At 39.3% G+C, this 17,874-nt stretch overlaps 1 non-coding gene across 1 annotated transcript; it reads right to left on the bottom strand.

Moving 5' to 3' along the window:
• Positions 1–10,235: 10,235 nt before the first annotated feature.
• LOC114089992 (U6 spliceosomal RNA) lies at positions 10,236–10,342 on the bottom strand. Its single transcript, XR_003582289.2, has one exon. It is a non-coding gene; the product is annotated as a U6 spliceosomal RNA (small nuclear RNA).
• Positions 10,343–17,874: the final 7,532 nt, after the last annotated feature.

Genomic DNA, 17,874 nt, shown 5'->3' on the forward strand with positions numbered 1-17,874 from the left:
TTAAACAACAAGCAATGTGGCTTAAGGACCGTGCCTGGTAGGTTGTCCAATTCAACATATGGTTCTTACCCGTCATCGGAAAACTGACCTTTAGGCGTCAGCCTCCTGTCTTAGGTTGATACCACTGCAATTGAATCATACCCGTCACTGACTACCGGTCCAGCATAAGCCATTGGCCCCCAAATTTTAGACCATCACTAGCAGAAGGGAGGAGGATACAGAAATGCCACCACACCAAGCCAATTGACGGCTCCTTGGGAAAAAATTGCATCACTGGTGACACCATCAGCAAAGATATGTCAGCACTACCACAATTAACATGGGGTGCGCTGGCAAGGAAATAAAAATTGCATCACTAGTGACACCATCAGCAAAGATATGCCAGCATTACCACAATTCGCTGCACCAAACGATAGTTACATAGTCCAGGCAAGTTCTGCAAGCAGTTCAAAGCAGAGGAATCTATCAATATGTCCATTTCCTCCCAAAATCCGTTTCCTCCCAAAGTAAGTTGACTCTTTGATTGAGCATTACTTGTTGAGTTCTTCACTGGCACTGGGATGGAGATAGGAATTCTGGCAATGATGCTAAAGAGACATTATCCTGAAAAGAATTATTAAATATAATGAAAAGGAAAGGTGAAAGTAAACAAACAGATCTGTTAACCTACTTTAAAAACAATCCTTAACAGCTGTTTACCTAATTTAAACTAGTAAACAAACAGATCTGTTAACCACCTTTAAAAACAATCCTTAACAGCTGTTTACCTAATTTAAATTAAACCATTTAAATCACGTGAATAAAAATAATAATAATAATTCGGATCCATTTTTTCATGAGCGCTCCTCATATAAGAAATATGGACATACGCACATACAGACATACAACACAAAACACAAGAGTGTACACAAACGTACAACACATAAGAAAATAGTAAAGGCCTTGTAGCTTTACCTAGGTGAAATCTCCATTGCAATGTTTAAAAACTCCACCGTCAAAAAATAAAACTGATCAGAAAAACATTAACCTAGGTTTGTATGAGCTCAAAAAATAAAAATAGAACCTTATGACGTGGAAAAATGCAATAATAAAATAGCTATTGAAAAAATAGCTGGTTAATCACTGTCACAGATGTAAGAATGGCCAAGCTGGAGTTCTGGATATCAGCTGTTATGGATTTGAGTCAAATCATCTTCTTTTCGATCTGTAGAGACTGTTTTAGTTAATCTCTCTGGAATCCAAATGGGCTGCTGTTCTCCCTGTGGAAAAACACAAACAGACCCCCGACTCCAGACAATCACTGGGTCAGGACCTTTTCATTGTCCTGTTAGAATATCTTTCCAAAGTACTTTAGGCTTACGTACATTTTTTGGATACATATGCCTTTCCGCAGCACTAAGTCCTGATGAATCCAAATTTAAAAAGTTTAGAGTAAAAAGCGTTATTTTAAGTTTATCTTTGGGGGATATATACCCCTTTCCAATTCCCTCTTTTTGCTTTAATAAGTATGTTTTAATAGTTTGATGAGCTCTTTCAACTATGCCTTGTCCCTGTGGATTGTATGGGATTCCTGTTATATGAGTAATACCAAATGATGAGCAAAATTGTTTAAAAGAGGTAGAGGTATAGCCAGGACCATTATCGGTTTTTAACTGTTTAGGAACGCCCACAGTGGCAAAATTTTGTAAGCAATGAGCTATAACATCTTTAGTTTTTTCTCCGGCATGAAGGGAGCCCATCAAAAATCCAGAAGAAGTATCAACTGTAACGTGTAAATATTTTAATTTTCCAAATTCTGGCAAGTGTGTGACATCCATCTGCCAAATATGGTTAGGTATCAGTCCTCTAGGATTGACTCCAAGATTAACTTGTGGTAAAAATGTCTTTATGTGCCAATAATACATCATCCATATAGTGAAATATTTGTAGTTCAGGATTTTGATTTCTAAGTGGCTGGATTGCTTTGTTAACATATATTTGACACATAGTTGGACTGTTAGCCATCCCTTGAGGGAGTACTTTCCATTCATATCTCTGATCAGGACCTTCATGATTTAATGCAGGGATAGTAAATGCAAAACGTGGACTATCCTCGGGATGAATTGGAATTGAAAAAAAAACAATATTTAATATCTATAGCTAAAACATGCCAGGTTTTTGGCAAAGCAGACAATTGAGGAATCCCTAATTGAGCAGGTCCCATAATAACCATCTCATTATTAATGGCTCTTAAATCTTGCAATAATCTCCATTTACCAGACTTCTTTTTGATGACAAAAATGGGAGTATTATGGGGAGATATGGAAGGTTGTATATGTCCTTCCGCTAATTGTTGTTTGACCAGATCATGGGCTACTTGTGTCTTTTCTTTAGTCAGGGGCCACTGAGGAACCCACACTGGTCTTTCTGATTTCCAAGTAATTTTGATTGTCTCAGTGGCCCTTTCTGAAAATCCAACCCATGTCTGTCTGTTCCTTGATCTATTTGTACTGGTGCTGCTATACCTTGCCCTTGTTTTCCTAATCTTTTTTCTTTCCTAAAGCCTTGTCTAGCCCTAGTAGTGGGCGCATTAGGATTGATGTTATTTGTTAACGTCAAACCTAATTGATCTAGGACATCTCGTCCCCATAAATTTATAGGAAGATGATCCAGTACATATGGCTGTATAGTTCCTTCACATCCTTCAGGATCCTTCCAATCTAATATCATAGAACTTCTATGGGGATTAGTCGCCACTCCTAGGCCTCGAAGCGTTTGAGTGGCTTGTTGTAATGGCCAATGTTTTGGCCATTCTTGACGAGATATGATGCTAAGGTCAGCTCCTGTGTCCAGTAGCCCATTAAACTCATGACCTTGAATATTTAGTTTTAGCATTGGGCGAGAATCTAAATTTAAAGACAACATAGCCCAATCTACACCTGTGGAGCCTAATCCCCTGGAACCTCTTTCTACACTATGACTAGGAAATTTATTATGTAGGCTGGGTATTATTAACAACTGTGCTATTCTATCTCCAGGTGAAATTACTGATATACCTCTTGGAGAACTAGCTATAATTTTTATTTCACCTACATAATCGGGATCAATTACCCCAGGACTTATCATAAGTCCTTTTAATGTAGATGAACTACGTCCCAGTAATAAGCCTACTGTTCCTTGGGGAAGAGGTCCTTTTACTCCTGTGGGAATGATTTGAACTCCCATCTCTGGAGTTAATACTGCTCTGGCAGAGGTGCAGATGTCCAACCCTGCGCTCCCTCGGGTTTGTCTGATGAGGGATTTAATGGACAATGTGTCCTGGGCACTACCCTGATGGTGTTGCTGGGATCCTCCACTGCCCCGTATATTTGTGGTTGTGGGCCCCGGAGCATTGGGCCCCCCTGTCCGTTTTTTGGCAATGGAGCCTGATGCCTTTCTCCACGATATCTTGGATAAATACCTGGTCTTTGTCCGTTTTTTGATAAGGGAGTACCTTCTATGGTGGTTTGAGAATGGCATTCATTAGCCCAATGTCTCCCTCTACGGCATCGTGGGCAAATACCCGGTATTCTATTCCTTTGATACCTACTTTTGTTAAACCCTCCTCCTATGGGGCAATTCCTTTTAAAATGTCCTGTTTGTTCACAATCATAGCATGTTTTTGGCCTGGCATCTAAAGCCTGTTGTACTGCAGCTGCCAAGACTTGCCCTTGTTCATTAATATCTCTACATAATTTAATATATGTGTTTAAATCTTCATGTCTCCATGGTCTAATAACTTCTCTGCAGCAACGATTTGCTTGGTCATAAGCCAGTTGTTTTATTAATGGCATTGCTTGTTCTGTATCCCCAAAAATTTTGGCAGCCGTTTGAATTAGCCTATCTACAAAGTCAGCATAAGGTTCATTAGCTCTCTGTATTACCTTGGATAGCTGACCTTGTAAATCTCCATGTCCTTGTAAAGTCTTCCATGCTCTAACTGCGTCTGCAGCAATTTGTGCATATATAGCAGGATCATATTCAATTTGTTGCCGTTGACCCTCATAAGGTCCTTTTCCTAACAACATATCTAGATTTCTTTGAGGGTAACCGGCTGCTGCATTTCGCCTAGCTGTCTCCGTGCAAAATTCCTCATTGGCAACCTTCCATAACAAATATTGTCCTCCATTTAGTACAGATTTACACATGCTAGCCCAATCTGCTGGCGTCATGTCCAAGTTAGTAATGGACTCAACCATGCTTACCGTGAAGGGAGCTTGGGGACCATAGGTTGTTACAGCCTCCTTTAACTGCTTCACTGTTTTAAAATCTAATGCACGGTGAATTCGCTGCCTTCCTGCCTGTTCAAGTACAGGGCATGCTAATCTTTGAGGTCCTGTCTCAGGATCCCATTTATCAACTACGGGGTTTGAGGGCCACTCAGCTGTCTCCATCGGTGGGGCTGTTGGTTGAATTACGCCCTCTTGTGATAAAACGGAGTTAGTAACAGCCTCCTGTTGTGGCCTTTTTCCTAACAACCCCTTTTCCTTTAAATTTTCTTCCTCTGTCTGACTAGCTCGAGAGACCTTCTCTTTTGCTTGATCTAAAATGTCTTTCTCCATGGTCTGAACCTCTAACAATTTACTTAACATCTTTTCGGTTTGTTTTTTACTAATTTCTAATCTACTATAAAGATAACGCAACCCAATAAGATAGCACAAAACAAAGCCGAAACTGAATGAAACAAAAACGGAATAAAAAATCATTGTATCAATTTTGTCTTCCTCAGGGCCGACAAACTTCAAACCTTTAGTCAACCATTTTTTCCAGTTTGCCTGAGAAATTTCTAGGGATAGGCAGCTTGAAACAAAAACAAGATAAATCAAAACAATAACACATTGTTTTTTGAGTTGGTCACCCATTCTTTCGCTCTTCCTCAGGGGCGAGCAATTTCACTTACCTCCAAGCTTCAGAAGTTCCCCGCACGGGCCGCCAAATGCCACAGTCTGGCTGGCACAAATGCCGCAGTCTGGCTGGGCACACAATCACGAGCCACCACACAGCTTGTAGATTCAAACAGCAACTCTTTATTCCCGAACTCACACCAGCCGTCTACAATCACGTTCTGGGGAAATCCACGTTCTCTGCCCAAATCCACGTTCTCTGCCCAAATCCACCTCCACTGGGCTTCTATCTCCAAAATATACTGTCTGAATCCCGTGAGAACTCAAGGGGAACTCAGGCAGCAGGATACGCCCTATTCCCAGCAGGAATAATCTTAAACCTTAAACCTGGAACCTAAACTGGGAACACCCTAAACAGGATTATCTTAAAACCGGGAACACCCTAATCTGCCTTGGTCCTTGAGCAAGGTCACCTACATTCAATGTCGCTGCAACATGTCAGCAACATGGGGTACGCTGGCAAGGAAATTGTCATACCTACTTGGCTAATGGCTCCCAGCACTTAACCACTGAGCTACATCCCCAGCCCTTTTATTTTTTGAGATAGAGTCTTGCCAAGCTGCTTAGGGCCGCTCTAAGTTGTTGAGGTTGGCCCCTAACTTGAGATCTTTCTGCCTCAGCCTCCAGAGTCACTGGGATTAAAAGCATATGCCACCAAGTTTGGTTGTTGAATATATTTTTAACTGATACATAAACATATGAAAACTATACATATTATGGGGTACCATGTGATGTTTGATATACTTATGCATTGTGTCATGTTTAAATTTACCTGTCTCTTCAAACATTTATCATTTCTTCAGATAAAATCTTCTAAAATCCTTTCTTTTAGCTTGTTGAAGTATATAGTAAATTATAAGGTTTTTTTCATCTCAGGCCATAATAGACTTTAATCTTCTACAAATAACTGTACTGTTTAAATACAAATGAGGCATTTTGAGGAAAACATTATTTAATGATATAAATAGAAAACCATTAGCACTTGGCCATTCATTGTAAACTCATAGAGGGACTGACCAGTGGATAAGCTTTGGGAAACCTTGGCCCGTCTATAGAGTTCATCCCATCCCCAGATTTACTTTGGTATAATTAACAAGTAAAATTTGTATACAGCATGATGCTTTAATATACATATACATTGTGAAGCGATTACTATAATCAGGCTAATTTGTCTTTTTGTGTCTGAGTTCTGTCTTTGTAATTGGTGCATCATGATTATGCACAATAGTGGGATTCATTATGCCATATCTGTGTATGCACATAAAATAATTTGATCAAACTTATTCTTCAGTACCTTCCCTTTCCCTCTCCTCCTCCCTCCCCTGATCTGCTTGCTTTTTTCTACTGACCCTCTTCAGTTATTGCTATTAATTACTGCATTATAATCATGGATAAAAGAACGATTCACTGTGATATATTTGTGCATGGACACAGTCTAATTTGGTAGATTTTTTTCCCCCAGCAATTTCTCATGCTCTTATATCTTCTTTATTTAGAGAAATAAAAGTTTTACACACACACATACACACACACACTAACATATAACATGATGGTTTGAAATATCTATACATTACAGAATGTAAACCAAAGTAATTAATATATGTATTACCCAAAACAAACTTTTTTTAAATTTAATTTTTATTCTAATTTATTATCTATGACAGCAGAATGCATTACAATTCATATTACACATATAGAGCACATTGTTTCATACCCCTGGTAGTAGACAGAGTGTATCCACACCATTCGTGTCTTCATACATGTATTTATGGGAATGATGCCCATCTCATTCCACCATCGTATGTGTGTGAACATTTAAAATCTACTCAGTAGTTTTCAAGTATTGAATTCATTATTATTAACTGTCGTCACCATTTATACAATAGATCTTTAGAACACATTCCTCCAATATACCTGAAATTTGGTGTCCTTTTACTGACCTCTCTCCAATCCCTACCCCCTTGGTGCCTGGTCACTGTCTCCTACTCTACACTTCCCAAAATCCATTGCTTAGACTCCCTACTTAAATGAGCTCATGCCATTTTTGTCTTTTTGTCTCTGGCTTATTTCACTTTCCATGATGTTCTCCAGGTTCATGCATGTTGTTGAAATGGAATGATTTTCTTCTTTTCTGGTTTGAATAAAATTTCATTATGTATCTGTGTGTTGAATGTACGTGTGTGTATAGGTGTGTGCATACACACACATATGCATTCTACATTTTCATTATCTTCACTACTGTGAATGACACTGCACTGAATGTGGGAGTATATGCATCATGTCAGGATATGGATTTGAATTCCTATGGGTGTTCTAGTCAGATTTTTCACTGCTGTGACCAAAATACCTGAAAAGAACAAGGTAGAAGAGGAAAAGTTTATTTTGGGGCTCATGGTTTCAGAGGTCTCAGTTGGTAGTTGAGTGACTCCTTTGCTCTGGGCCCAAGGTGAGGCAGAATATCATGGCGGAAGAGTATGGTGGAGGAAAGCAGCTCAGGACATGGTCATCAGGAAGCAGTAACTAAAGTAACTAAAGTAACTAAAGTGGTGGGTGTGGCTGGAGGAGCTGGAAATTGGGGTGGGAGGGTGGCTATGGGCTGTGTATGTTGTATCTGGAGAGTGGAGTCTTTCTGCTTCTTGATCACCATGTGAGCTGCTTCCCTATGCCCCCTCTCCAGCCTTATCTTGAGCCCGAGAAATGGAGCTGGCCTTCTATGGACTAAGACCTCTGAAACTGTGAGCCCTCAAATAAACCTTCTGTCCTTTACAATTGTGCTGTTCAGGTCCTTTAGTTATAGCAGCAAAAAAGTTGACTAATACACCCCCACTATATTTTTTCCTAGGGATTTTATGGTTTCCAAGTGCCGCGTCCGGCTAATGGAGCCGAGTCCGGCGAGGGACGGCGGGGTTAAAAATACACAGGACACCAAGGTTCTTCATCCAGGAGGAAGCGTGCGTGCGCTTTATTGCCAAATTTGTTCCCCTTATATATCTTTTTAACAGCTGCGGGGAAATCACTCAAAAGTGAGGAGGGAAGAGTAATAACTGCGTCCTTGGGTTACCGTCAAGTCACCGTCCCCTATCAGGAGGCTCGAACAGGTCAAGATGTTCCCGAGAGACACATATGCTCCAGGCAGATAAACAGGAAACCGCAAGCCCCCGTCACGGCCTTGTGAGCTGGCCACATTGACATGCAGAACAAAGAACTGGGGGTTGAGTCCCCAGGGGCCAGGGCGGGCCTGCTACCAGCATTCAAGTCTGACTTTTAATTTCTTATTCTATTTAGATTTGATTTTTGTGTTTGATGCAAGATAAGGATTCAATTTCTTTTTCCCTTTACATTTGGAAATATGCTTTTTCCAAATCTACTGATTAAAGAGACTGTCTTTTACCCATAGTGTCTTTGTGAAAATTGGCTACCTGTATGTGTGGGTTTTATTCCTGGGATCTCTACTATTTTTGCATTTGTCTGTGTTTCTATTTTTATGCCGGTACCATATTGTTTTGTTTACTGTAGTTTTTAAAAATTATTTATTTATTCTAATTTGTTATATATGATGGCAGAATGCAATTCATTTCATATTACACATAAGAGCACAATTTTTCAAATCACTGGTTGTAAACAAAGTATTTTCACACCATTCATGTCTTCTTACATGTACTTAGGGTAATGATGACTAACTCATTCCATGGTCTTTCTACCCCCTTGTACCCTCTCTCCCCCACCCCGTCCCTTTGTCCTATCTAAAGTTCCTCCATTCCTCCCATGCTCCCCACCCATGGCCATTATGAGTCAGAATCCTCATATTATCAAAGAAAAGATTTGGCTTTTGGCTTTTGGGGATTAGCTTACTTCACTTAGCATTATACTTTCCAACTTCTTCCATTTATCTGCAAATGGCATGATTTTATTCTCTTTTAATGCTGAGTAATATTCCATTGTGTATATATACCATAGTTTCCTTAACCATTGATCTACTGAAGGGCATCTGGGTTGGTTCCACAATTTAGCTATTGTGAATTGTGCTGCTATAAACATTAATGTGGCTGCATCACTATAGTATGCTGTTTTTAAATCCTGGGTATAAACCGCTGAGTGGGATACCTGGGTCAAATGGTGGTTTCATTCCCAGATTTCTAAGGATTCTCCATACTGCTTTCCATGTTGACTGTACCAATTTGCAGTCCCACCAGCAATGTATGAGTGTGCCTTTTCCCCCCACATCCTTGCCAACACTTACTGTTGTTTGTATTCTTGATAGCTGTCATTCTCACCTGAGTGAGATGAAATCTTAGAGTAGTTGTGATTTGCATTTCTCTGATTGCTAGAGATGTTGAACATTTTTTCATATATTTGTTGATTGACTGTATATCATTTTCTGAGAAGTATCTGTTCAAGTCCTTGACCCATTTATTGATTGTGTTATTTGTTTTTTTTCATGTTAAGGTTTTTGAGTGCTTTATATATTCCTAGAAATTAGTGCTTTTTCTGATGTGCTTGTGGTAAAGATTTGCTCCCATTCTGTAGGTTCTCTATTCACCTCACTGATTGTTTCTTTTGCTGAGAAGAAGCTTTTTAGTTTGAACACATCCCATATCTTGATTCTTGGTTTTAATTCTTGTGCTATAGGAGTCTTTTTAAGGAACTTGGGGCCAATTCCAACATGATGGAGATTGGGACCTACTTTTTCTTCTGTTAGGTGCAAGGTCTCTGGTTTTGTTCCTGGCTCCTTGATCCCTCTTTGAGTTAAGTTTTGTGCATGGTGAGAGATAGAGGTTTAATTTCATTTTGTTACATGTGCATTTCCAGTTTTCCCAGCACTATTTGTTGAAGAGGCTATCTTTTCTCCAATATATGTTTTTGGTGCCTTTGTCTAATATGAGATAACTATAATTATGTGGGTTGTTTTCTGTGTCCTCTATTCTGTACCATTGGTCTACAGGTCTATTTTGGTGCCAATACCATGCTGTTTTTGTTACCATTGCTCTGTAGTATAAGGTCTGGAATAGTAATGCCATAAACTTCATTCTTTTTGTTAAGGATTGCTTTGGCTATTCTGGGTCTCTTATTTTTCCAGATGAATTTCATGATTGTTTTTTCTATTTCTATGAGGAATGTCATTGGGATTTTGATTTTTGGATCAGATTGAATCTGTATAGTGCTTTTTGGTAGTATGGTCATTTTGACAATACTAATTCTGCCTATCCAAGAGCAAGGTAGATCTTTCCATCTTCTAAGGTCTTCTTTAACTTCTTTCTTTAGCATTCTGTAGTTTTTGTTGTAGAGGTCTTTCACCTCTTTCGTTAAGTTTATAAAAATATGGAATGCTTCAGGAATTTGAGTGTCATCCTTGCCCAGGGGCCATGCTAATCTTCTCTGCACCATTTCGATTTTAGTATATGTGCTACTGAAGCGAGCGCTACTGTAGTTTTATATTGTACTTCATATTACCTTTGAAATCAGGCAGGGTGATGCCTTCAGTTTTTTTCCTTTTTCCAGTTTTTTTTTTTTTTTTTGATATTTGGAGTTTTTCACGTTTCCATGCAAATTTTAGTATTTTTTTCTATTTATGAGAAAAAATGTTATTGGAATTTTTACAAAGAGTTCATTAAACATTATTGTTAGTGATGTTGATGTTTTAACAGTATAAATTCTTGCAATCAATGAATATAGGCTACCTTTCCATTTATTTGTTTGTGCCTTCAATTTCCGTCATCAATGTGTCTTAATTTTCATCTTCTGCCTCCTTGGCTGAATTTCTAAGTGTCATTATTTTTTAATACTATTGTAAATGGGATGGTTTTCTTAATTTATTTCCTATATTGTTGTCAGTATACATAATAAATGATTATGTGTAGATTTAATTATTTGTAACTTGGCTGAATTTGTTTATTAGCTCCACCAGTATTTTTATGGAATCTTTAAGGGGTTTTCTAAATAAGATCCTGTTATCTGCAAACAAACAGTCTTAACTTTTCCTTTCTAATTCAAAGGCCTTTCATTTCTTTTTCTTGTCTACTTTTTCTGGCTAGGACTTCCATTACTATATAGAATACAAATTGAGAATGGGAATTTTTGATTTAAACTTGACATCGGAGAAAAATTGTTTAGCTTTCCTTATTGGCTGTGATGTTAGCTGTGGGCTTATCATACAATGCCCGATGTTGAGGCACATTCCTCCTATACCTCTTTGTTGAAAGGGTGCTGATTTGTCAGATATTTCACTTTCATATGTGGAGGTGAATATATGATTTTGTCCTTCATTCTGTTAATGTGTTCTGTCTCATTTTCTGAGTCATATAGGTTCACATGAATGCCAGGGATCAGTCCAAGTTGATTACGAGGCGTGATTCCTTCAATGTGCTGTTGAATTTAGTTTGCTAGTGTTTATCAGGGACATTGGCCTATAGTTTTCTTTTTCTGAAGGACATATTTTTTGTTTTGGTATAGAACAGTGCTGACCTCATAAAATAAATTTAGAAGAGCTCCCTTCTCTTCAACTTTATGGAGGAGTGTGAGGACAGGTGTTAATTCTTGAACTGCTTAGTGGCACTCACCCATGCAGCCATCTGGCCCTGGACTTGGTCTTTTCTTTGTTGGGACATTCTGATTACAGTTCAGTTCCCTTACTCACCATTCAGCTGTAGAGATTTTGTATTTTCAGTTTTGGTAGGTTTTATGTTTCTGGGGATTTGTCCATTTTTTTAAGGGGTTATCAAAATGTGGGGTATATACTTGTTCATAGTAGTTTCTTTAGATCCTTTGCATTTCTGTGGTATCAGTTGTAGTCTCTCCTCTTTCATGGCTGATTTTTACTTAGTTCTTCCTTTTTTTATTAATTTGGCTAAAGATTTGTCAATTTTTAAAAAAATGAATTCTAACTTTCATTATCTTTTCTGTGTTTTTTACAGTCTCTGTTTCATTTATTTCTATTCTGATCTTTATTAGTTCCCTTTTTTATATTTTTGGGCTTAGTTTGTAGTCACATAATCAGGCAGCCCTAGAAGGTCTGGGGATCTGTTGAGGGATGGGTACATCCAGGGTGGCCTCACAGAGAGTGAACCCAGTGGTGTGGGAACTTCTCCTTCCCTTTGTTTTACTGCTGAGGCTTCCCCTGGCCAAACACAATGGGAAGCCAGAGCCTTGGATTCCACTGATATATAGAGCCTTTCATGGACAGAGAGCAGGGTTGAGGAAAGAGTGTGTGGAGTAGAAAACAGAGTAACATCTGGCACAGCACTTTGCCAGTGTTTTAAAATTTTTATATGCCTTGGTTAAGCAGGGCCTGTTTTTGGTACCAGGAAATATTTGAGGAGATATATATTTACATATTTTATCCTTTAATTTCAGGATCAATGAAACCATGAGAGAGGTTCCCCCCTTTCTTTTGAAATAATTATTTATATTAACCTTTTTCTCCCTGAAGTTCTTGCTTCAAAGACTTGAATGTTGCTGGACACAGTGGTGCATGGCTGTAATCCCACCAGTTTGGGAGGCTAAAGCGTGAGGAGCACAAGTTCAAAGCCAGCCTCATCAACTTAAAGAGGTTCTAGTAACTTATCAAGATCCTGCTCTAAAAAAAAAAAAAATAGGGCTGGGGATGTTGCTCAGTGGTTAGGCACCCCTGGATTCAGTCCTCTTTTGATTCGGCTTATGGAATATGCGTATGTCTATTGCAAATATGTGTGTGTGTGTGTGTGTGTATATATATATATATATATATATATATATATATATATATATACACACACACACACACACATGAATTTATATAATTTATATATGTATATGGAAATCTCTTTATTGATCTACCTGTAACAGTGATTAAGACTCAGAAATGGCTGATGTTAAATATGAGGAGAAAGATTAGTAGTCATATATATCAAGAATGATGCTAATAGATGGCTCATTTGAAGGAACACATACACACACACACATAATTCTAATGGTCTCTTCCAAGGAGAAGCAAGTTAATTTCAATTAATAATTTTTAGTAACATTTGTACCAGAAGTCATCAGATTCTGCCAGTTACTTTCAGTGCTTATGTAGCATTACCAATGTAAATTGTTGTTTAAACTTTGGGAGATAGGGAATAGCAGAAATGTTTGTTTTAGGAAGGCATCCTGTGGGAATTGCCTCTAACTGTGCTCCTGCAGTCCGCAGTACTGAGCTGTGGGAATGTGTTTGACTCTGCAGAGTCCATCTCCCAACCCTGTCTCCAGGTTTTAGCAAGTGCAGGAACAGTTTGCTGTCACTCCTTCCCTGGACTGAAGACTGAATCCTTCAATGCTACAAAGGCAAGCCGAGGAGTTCCTTAAAATGTTCCTAGGACTTTTGATTTCAAACTGTAATCAGAAAACTAATTCCAAGTACAGATTTTTGTCACTCATAGCTGTGAGCTGCCATTGAACTGGCTATATTTTAGACTTTTAAAAGCTGATTAAATTCATGTTAACTCAGGTCTTTCTACTCCCTTGTTGCTGTTCAAATGTCAGTGTATAATCAGGAATCCCTCAGCACACCTCTCTGGTTTCTGGGAAAAGGGTCTATTCTCCCACCACAGTGACCATTGGTTGATTTTCATGAACCTCCTAGATTTCCACTGATGAAAATTTAAGTAGCTTAAATCTTTTCTACAAATTACCAGGTCATTTAAAAATAAATTGGGCTCATTTTAATCTAATTCCTAATGCACAACTGCCTGGGGAGTTATTTTCAGCTCCGTTTGTTGCAGTTTGCAATTATCATGCTCCTTTTAGAGAAAAGGAAAAGTAGCAGGACTATATTTCATGAGAATTACCAATGATCTTTCAGAGCAACTCATATTTAAGCTGAGTAATGGGAGAAATGAAGGACAGAATGGTTAATGATGCCGACTCGAGAAGGTCTAGCAAAAAGTAGAAATAAACGGTGAAGGGATACTGTCTTGGTGCTGACATTTACCTTGCTCGAAGGTAAAAAGATCCCAGGTCTGCAAATCATGACATTTAGTGTAAATAATTGAGGGGACTTGATGGTATTCTAAGCCTGCTGGGACTTTGATTCCATGAGTCCGAAGCTGCCAGCACAATTTTCCTTGGACTCTTTGTGATTTCAAGAGGACAGGACTTGTGTGCTTCATTTCTGAAATGAACAAGGTAATTCAGCCATTGATTAAACCAGAGAGAATTGCTTTGACTCCCCAGTCTCAGATTACCAATTCAGAATTGATTTCTTATTCTTCCAAGTTCTGTACCATAGAACAGTGGAGGAATTACAGGAATCATTTTCCCCAGCTCGGATGGAAATATCTGTCTCTGATACCCTGCCCAGCGTTGTCAGAGTCAGTGGTGTAGAAACACCTGCAAGGTGTAAATCAAAGATTGTAGAAACTCGGAGGAGGAAGGATGGTGTTCCATTTGGAAGGGGAAGGTGGAATACTCCGAGAATCTTCATGACATTAGTGGCAGTTGACAACACGTCAGTCAGCTTTCTATCGCTGTAGCAAATTCCGGAGATAAGCAAATACTTAGAGAAAAGGCTTATTTTGGTTCAAAATTTTAGAAGTTTTGGTTCATGATTTGGTGCATGTATTGCTTTCAGTTCTGGTTGGGGATCATGTATCATGGCGGCAGCATGGGGTGGAACAAAGACATAAACCTCATGGCTGGGACAAGGGGAAGAAGACAACAGGGTTCCTCAGTCCCCTTCAAGGGAGCACTCCCAGTGACCTCAGACCTCCCACCAGGCCCCACCTCTTGAAGGTTCTGCCATTTCCAATGGTGTCAAGCTGGGACCAGTTCTTCAACACAGGGCCCTTTGGAGGCATCCCAGATCCAAGTGACAGCAGACAGGAAGGTTGATCACTTCGGCAAGGTAGGGATATGGGTACATTTAGATTGAATGTAATAGCTGAGGGGAGGTAAGTGATTCATTTAGAGCTGGACAAGAAACTCAGTTTTGAACGGGGGAGGGGCTAGTGGTTGACATAGTTGTCCAGCAAGTGGACAGGTGATAGAATGCTGGACCCAAGTTTGCGAATGTTCTGCTGTGGGCAGCAAGAAAACAGGAGACTATTTCAAGAGTAAAATACCAAATCAGTAAAGACAAGGTTGGGAATCACTTTTATTCCTTCAAACCTTTCTGAACAAATACCATTATGCTATTTTGCTACTTTGGCATTTTAATGGAGTCCTTTAATTTCCCTCTCCCCCCAAGTTTAGAGTGAACAGAAGGAGCTTTACTTCTAAAATAATATTGACATATGAGCTAGCTTTCTGCAAACATAAAAGAGGATAATTAGCAAGCATATGTTTGATTCAAATTTAGATTAAAAACGCTCCCATGTATTTAAAAGTGGTTACCTTACCCTTTGCATGGCAAATAGCTAATAAACAAATCTAATTTTATATTATGCAATGTCTTGCAAGTCTCATGTAATCCTCCCTGTGTACCTGAGAGGATAATAATGACCATAGACATAAAGATAGTTGACATTTCCCATCATAATCTAAGTGTCTGACAATATAATATTTCTTTAAACCTAATACCACCACAAATTAAGCACTAATATTTATAGCTACTTTTTATCTTCTTCAAGATGAAGAGCCTGAGGCCCAGAGAGGCTGAACATTGTGCCAGAGGCCACACAGCTAGTCATTGGAAGAGCTGGGATTTCAGATAGAAGTGTCCATGCTCCCCATCAGTTTTCCCAGGCTCCCGTTGCTAATGCAGTAAGGATTATAATCCAGATGATGGAAACATAGAAACTAAGACATAAAAGTATAATAATTTACATAAAATCTCCCAGAAATGGTGAACTATAGTATCTAGAAATGAACAACTCTTCTTAAGACTTGTAGCAAGTGGGATTTTTTTTTCCATCAGTGCCAATCCAGCAGTGGTGGGATTTGTTGTTATGTATTTGTACATGCACACACAGTAACAGTCCAGTATCATTCCCTAGTATTTCCCCTTTTCTTCCTCTCCTTGCTCCCCTTGATCTCTTTTCTCTACTCTATGCATCTCCCTTTGATTTTCATGAGTACCCACCTCCTGCCCGCCGCCGCACTGGCCCAGTTTCTTTTCTCTTTCCCTCTCTAGCTAGCAAGTGGATTTTATTAAAATGCAAATTTGGCTACAAGTAGATGGATCTTTGGCAGGACTAGTGGATTGGTAGAGATTTTGATGTTGGGACCAGTGGTGAATGCTGAGCTGCTGAGCTGCTGAGCCTCCCTTAGGAACAATCATAACAAGGGAAAGATTTCCAAAATCTCACCCAGACCAGGAGTACACGCTCCCCTTCAGTAATTCTTACCATAGCCAAGATCAAGTCCTAGCGTGGCTTTTCTAAAGCAATTGATACTCATCTGTTTTTCTATTTATTCCATTTGTTTTTGACTGAGTTTCTCCACCTCTGTACCATTGATATGTTAGGACAGTTAATTATGTCTTGTGTTTTACAGGATGATTAGCAGTATCCCTGGCCTCTTCCATTAAATGCTAGTAGCTCTGATGGCAAAACTTGTCTCCAGACATGGCCCATTGTCCCCTGGGGAGTGAATCATCCTCATTGGAGATACACATTTTCTCCCCCTACCAGGCTGTCATCAGTCCTCCTCAGCTACAGGGGGCGCTAGGTTCCAGGCTAGAACAGTGTTTCATCTGAAGTCCAAGCCATCTGGATTTGCTAACCAGGAAACACAAATAATACAATTAAGATCATTTTTAGAAATTATCTAAAAATGTTTTATGCATTTGATTTTTTTCTCAGAAGGGGCCTTAGCTTTCAAAAACTTCTCAAAGAGGTGTGGGGCTTTCAAAATGATTGAGCTTCTTTCTCTTGAGGCAGTACTGTGGACCACTCATCTGAGATTTTTATCTTGAGCTGAGTGTCTGCTTGGAAGTACACACACACACACACTTAGTTACAACAAATACTACAGCATTTAAAGCATTTCTACCGTCTGGGGTACTAACACTATACAGACACAGAATCCCAGCAAATCACTCTTGTCCCCAAGGTAGGCCAGGGCTGTTTAAATGGAGACACTGCTACTAATGGAGCACTTTGCAGCAGGGCATATTTCTCTGTCAGGGAGGGAAGGCAGGAAGCTCAGATGGTGCAGTTGGTGAGCTGGCTCCTGCTCTGGCTCCTGGGATGAGGGTTATAGGCTTCATCTTAGGTGGTGTTCTCCTGTAATCTTGAAGATCATCCCCAGGGAATGGCATTAGCTTTAGAGGGGGATTCTGGGTGGTAAGAAACAGTCACTGTAAAAGTTTTGTTTTCTGCCTCCAAGTAGTTATCAGAGTTTTGTTTGTTTGTTTGTGTTTTGATATTACGGATTGAACCCAGGGGTGCTCTATGACTGAGCTCCATCCCTAACCCTTCTTATTTTTCATTTTGAGACAAAGTCTTGCTAGGTTGACCAGGGCGGCCTTGAACTTGGATCCTCCTGCCTCAGCTTCCCTAGTAGCTGGGATTACAGGTGTGGGCCACTGTACCTGACACAGTTCTGTCTTATTTCTCGACCAAACCCTAAAGTTCTCAAAATAGAATTGGTAGACTTTTATATGAAGAAGAGTTGAAGGGAGGAGATAGTAAGGATTAAAAAAAAAAAGAAAGAAAGAAAGGAACAAAATTAAATTCCAGAAATTGACAAGTATAGAAAGCCAGGAGAGACTCTTAGTGCTGATTCATTCTAAGCAAGGTCCTTTCCCTCAGAATGTGAAAATGTCTGGGATTTCATACCTCAGCTCCAGTTTGCATTTTCTCCCTTCTGGAATGAGCTAAAGAGGATGAACTAAGCCTTTTTCTCTTTTGGTTTTGATTACTAGTCCTAGTGATAAAACTAATGTGGACTAGAGATGTGACTCTAAAAATATTGGCTGTTGTTTGTTGATGAGTTCCAGGTGTTTTCATGGCTCAAGAAAGAACAATTTGAACATGTAAGTCATTTGTTCAGTTCTTTT

This window comes from Marmota flaviventris, chromosome 20 (assembly GCF_047511675.1).
Source record: "Marmota flaviventris isolate mMarFla1 chromosome 20, mMarFla1.hap1, whole genome shotgun sequence".
Classification (NCBI taxonomy): Eukaryota; Metazoa; Chordata; class Mammalia; order Rodentia; family Sciuridae; genus Marmota; species Marmota flaviventris.